At 34.2% G+C, this 5,344-nt stretch overlaps 1 pseudogene across 1 annotated transcript; it reads right to left on the bottom strand.

Moving 5' to 3' along the window:
• Positions 1 to 944: 944 nt before the first annotated feature.
• Positions 945 to 1,575, bottom strand: LOC104681596 (annotated as a pseudogene). The gene has a single exon (XR_750595.2). The product of XR_750595.2 is annotated as a 40S ribosomal protein S7 pseudogene (transcript).
• Positions 1,576 to 5,344: the final 3,769 nt, after the last annotated feature.

Genomic DNA, 5,344 nt, shown 5'->3' with positions numbered 1-5,344 from the left:
AATTCAGTAACCCAGATTAAAAGCTCACTGGATAGATTAAAAAGCAGAATGAAAATGACAGAGGAAAGAGCCAAAAAACTTGAAGGTAGATCAATAGACATTGTCTAATCTTAAAAGGTAGAAAAAATGTTTTTAAAAAATGAACAGAGCTTCATGGAAATGTGGAGCAACAGTAAATATTTAACAATGATGTTGTTGAAGTCCCAGGAGAGATCAGAATCTAGAGGTTTAAAAATGTGAAAAAGTAACAGCTAAAAACGTTCTAAATTTGGTGGAAAACATAAGACCATAGATTTAGGAAGTTAAGTAAATTACAAATAGAATCAATCCTAAGAAATTCATATTCAGATTCATCATAATGACAATACTGAAAACTATATACAAAGAAAAATTCTTGAAAATGGTCACTCACTAAAAAAGACACATTACCTACAGGAGCAGAAATATGAGAATGACTATGGATTTCTTATTATAAGCCATGGAGATCAGACAGGTGTCACAACATATTTTTCTTCAGTGTGGAAAGAGAACCGTCATTCCAGAATTCTATCTCCAACAAAAATATCCTTCCATAATGAAAGAGAAATAAAGATATTCTCAGATGAAGGAAAACTAAAATAATTCAATGCCAGCAGGCCTGCTATTTAATAAAAAATTGTTTAAAAAAGTACTTCAGACAGAACAGAAATTATACCAGAAGAAAATACCATGAATAAACAAATAACAACAAAATGGTCAACATCTGAGTTATGTTACATTTTTATTGCATTTGAGGTCTATTAAGTATATTCCATGCTTGAAAACAAAGAACATAACATTGTTAGGATTTTCAATATATGTAGATGTAAAGGGGGAATGTAAAGGAATTTATATAGTTATGTTTCCATATTCCTACTGAAGTGGTAAAATAAAAATTCTTTTTTTTTTTTTTTTTTTTTTTTTTAACTGTGAATATATATTTTATCTAGTCACTTTTGTTTACAATTGAAACTCTGGGAATTCAAAATTAACATCCTTGCCCGTGAGCTTCTTATAGACACCAGAAGAAGTTTCAACCTTGTGTTCCACATTGTTCTGCTGTGCTTTGTCCAAATGGACCTTTATGAGCCAGCTGCCATCTAGTTTCACGCAGATTCTCTTGCCCACAATTTCGCTTGGGAAGACCAAGTCCTCAAGAATGACATCGTGCACAGCTGTCAGAGTACGGCTCCTAGGACGCTTTTGTTTATTTTTTTGTACGGCTTTTTCGAGTTGGCTTAGGCAGAATTCTCCTCTGAGCGATAAAGACAACATGCTTCCCACTGAGCTTTTTCTCCAATTCGCGTACTAGCCGGACTTGGATTTTCTGGAAAGATTTCAGTTGAGGAACAGGAACAAAGATAATGATAGCTTTCTGACCACCACCAACTTCAATTTCCTTAGCTGCCGTAATATTCAACTCCCTGAGCTGAGCCTTGAGTTCTGAGTTCATCTCCAGCTCCAGAAGAGCCTGGGAGATGCCAGACTCGAACTCGTCCGGCTTCTCGCCATTGGGCTTCACGATCTTGGCTTTCGAACTGAACATGGCCTTCTCCTGGGAGAACTTACCGAGCGCCAGCTTAGGAAGAGCTAAAATACAAATTCTTAATAGACCGTTAATAGTTTAGTATGTATTTATAATCCCTAGCGCAACCACTACAAAACATTGTAAAAAGATACATTGTGAAAATTACAATAGATAAATTAAAATGGAATAAGGCAAAAGAAGGCAGAAAAGGGGAAACATAAAAAAGTAGGAACCGCCGGGCGCAGTGGCTCAAGCCTGTAATCCCAGCACTTTGGGAGGCCGAGACGGGCGGATCACGAGGTCAGGAGATCGAGACCATCCTGGCTAACATGGTGAAACCCCGTCTCTACTAAAAAATACAAAAAGCTAACCTGGAGAGGTGGCGGGCGCCTGTAGTCCCAGCTACCCAGAAGGCTGAGGCAGGGGAATGGCGTAAACCCGGGAGGCGGAGCTTGCAGTGAGCTGAAATCCGGCCACTGCACTCCAGCCTGGGCGACAGAGCCAGACACCGTCTCAAAAAAAAAAAAAAGAAAAAAAGAAAAAAAAGTAGGAACCAACAGAAAGTAAATAATACAATGGTTTGCTAATAAACAAATAATTGCATTGTATGTAATTGCAACATCAGTAATTGCATTATATGTAAATAATCTAAACAAATACGTTGCAACAGAGATTATTGGTGAATAAAAAGCATGACCCAATCAGGTGTTGTTACCCAAAAACTCACTTCAAATATAATGATAAGAACAGATTAAAAGTAAAGGAAATAAAAAAAGCTATAGTAGCTATATTAATACCAGACAATATAGGCCTTAGAGAAAAGAAAATTACCAGGAATAAAAAGGAAAATTACACAATGATAAAAGGATCCATTTCAAATGTGTATTCACTTCTGATAAGTGAAATTCGAAGAACGATCCTTGACCTTTTGCCTTTGTATAATCTGCCTTCCTTTGAGTATGGGCTGAAGCTGTGAAGAGGATGAAATACCACTCCTATGAATATGTTATGTTCCTTGGTAAAAGGAACGTTTCAATTGTGTTGAGTTTAAAGCAGAAAGTTTTCTCTGACTGGTGGGATTAGTCAGAGAGATTTGAAGCATGAAAAGGACTTTACATGCCATTGCTCTCTGGGACCCAATAAAAACCACCCGGACATCTGACTTACAGAACTGTGAGGTAATAAATGGAAGTCATTTAAGGCCATTGAGGTCGTGATAATTTGTTACTCTGCAAAAAAAAAAAAAACTAATACAACCTCTAACGAGTTTTTACATGAAGTGAAACTAACAGAACTGAAAGGACAATATGAGATTTTAGTTGGAGACTTCAACACTCCTCACGCCTCTCCTAGTAGTACATACAACTGGTAGAAAACCAGCAAAGACATATAAAAACTTAAACTTGAGATTTTTTGTTTATTCATATTTAAATATTGGAGGTTCTATCAGCTTGATCCGTTGAGAAAGAACTATGTGGTTAGGTACCTAGGAAACCAACAATGGACATGCAGCATGGATGAAAATTAAACTTTTATTGTACAATCTGCTGAAACTTGAGGATTTTTTTTTTTTTTTTTTTGACGGCAGCCATATCTTCTTCTTCTGGTTGATACAGTCCATTATTAGGATATTGCTTAAATAATTACAAAACATAGTGTAATGAAATATATTATGAATATTACATAACTAATATAATTTTTAGATACATTGTTGGTTGAAAAAGATATAATACAAAAGAAAGTGAAGAATATGCTAGCCTAGAGGGTATGGTATGTGTTTTTAGTGGATATGTGTTTGTGTGTTCATATGCTCCTGATTAGCCTGGAAGGGTGCATAAACTGATAATACTGATTACCTCTGGGAAGAGGAACAGGGAACCAGGGGACAGAGGAAGATTTTCAGTGTCTATCCTTTTGTACCTTTTAAATTTTAATTCTTGAGAATGCATTATTTTTTCAAATATCAATAACTGATCTTAATTTTTTTAATCTGCATAGATTCAATTATGTTTAAAAATTCATTTACAGAAAAGACAGCAAAAAGAAATAAACTAATCTCTATTACCCTTTAAAATTAATGACTGCTTAAAATTTTGTCTGCAAACTTTTATCTGTCATCTATATTTTCTAGAATAAATATAAATTAATTTTGTGAATTTAAGTTTTATAAAATGAAAATTTACTTATTAAGCTCAAATCCTCTTAAAGAGTAAACTTTTAATCCCTTTTTATGGCATCACATCCTTCACCATTTATATCTAACCTGCTTTCCTAACCTATACTATTTTCCTTTATAATAATCAAATATAATATAATCAAATTGAACAGCATTCTCTTTCCTTGAAGACAGGAAGAATCATGTTTGTTTCTAGTTCGAGGGTATGTAATAACACAGAAAGAGCACCAAACGCAAATTGGAATACTTTGCAAATCACTTTCACCTAATTGGCTTGTTACTGAACATTAGCCTTGAACATAAGAAGTACTATTCAAACATGCATATACCACACACTAAAATTACTATTATATGTAACTGCAAAATACTATAATAATATATAGAGTCAACTCTTGATAAGAGACTATATTCTACTTGAGTTTTCCATTGTGTGTTATTAGTAATTAGACTTCTGCATATGTAAAGTAAAATGGTTGATTTAGCTATAAAAACTGATCACAAGTTAAGTGCATGTTACGCGTTCGCAAGGAGAGCCTTTAGGCACACTAATACTGAAAATTTTTCCTAAGTATGTCAGGACTAAGATTTCTCATTTTCCCATTTGACAATCATTATTAACAACTCAGTGTATATACTGGATGCTCCTTACAGCTCTTTCTAAGGAGAAATAAAAAGAGGTGCCTTAGCAGAGACCTTCAGCTGGTGATACCTACACAAACTTCCTATGGAATCTGTGTCCAAATATAAAACATTTCTCATAGCAGCAAGACTTTAAACCTAATTTTAAAGCTCAGAGATTTCCAACTCTGTAGGTTAGGTGTGCCTCCTCATAGCTCCTGTGTAAATATGCAAGGAGTCAGGAAACTGGCTCCTCTCTTAGTGGAGAATCCAGCTATACCTAGCCTATTGGTATTGTCTAGAAGCAAAGTAAGCACAGCATAAAAAGCCATGTGCACTTATCAGCCTCAGTTTGCAAGCATTACTGAGCCTGTACTATGTATTTTACATGGTGACCATGCTCTCCCTGTGTCCAACGATTATCAATATTACAAAAAAAATGAAATAAAGACCCAAACTATTTACATAAAGGTAAATGATGCAACGTGACATAAAATAAAATGTAAAAACAAGCTGGAGATAATGTTTTAAACCTACACAAGGGCAAATGAACATGCTTTGGAGAAAATAGCAAACACCCATTAACAGAATTAAGCAAGCAAATAAAAACAAGATGGGATTAAAAAGCAGTCACGTTAAAATATTACTAAGATTAATAATTTGCTACAAATTAGATACAAATAATGCATAACAGCAAACTATTTTGGTAGTGATTCCCCTTAAGGGATGATGATAATAACAAAAATAATATAATTGCAACACTAGTATTAATACTTTTGCCTGCTCATTGTGTGTCAAATACTTTACAAAGTATTTCAAATTTATTATCACATTTAATATGATGTTAAATGGTCCATTTTGTTTTGACCCTAATGTTACGGTCAATTTTGTTGTTTACCATTTTATAGATTGAGAGACTTAGGTTTAAGAACATTCAGAACTTTCAAAGACATCAGAGAGATAAAAAAAATGCCAGAAGTAAAACTAAAACTTATTATCTTAAC

The sequence above is a fragment of the Rhinopithecus roxellana genome, chromosome 4, assembly GCF_007565055.1.
Source record: "Rhinopithecus roxellana isolate Shanxi Qingling chromosome 4, ASM756505v1, whole genome shotgun sequence".
Lineage (NCBI taxonomy): Eukaryota > Metazoa > Chordata > Mammalia > Primates > Cercopithecidae > Rhinopithecus > Rhinopithecus roxellana.
Note: the sequence above shows the minus strand (reverse complement) of the source record. Positions and strands in the feature narration are given on the sequence as shown.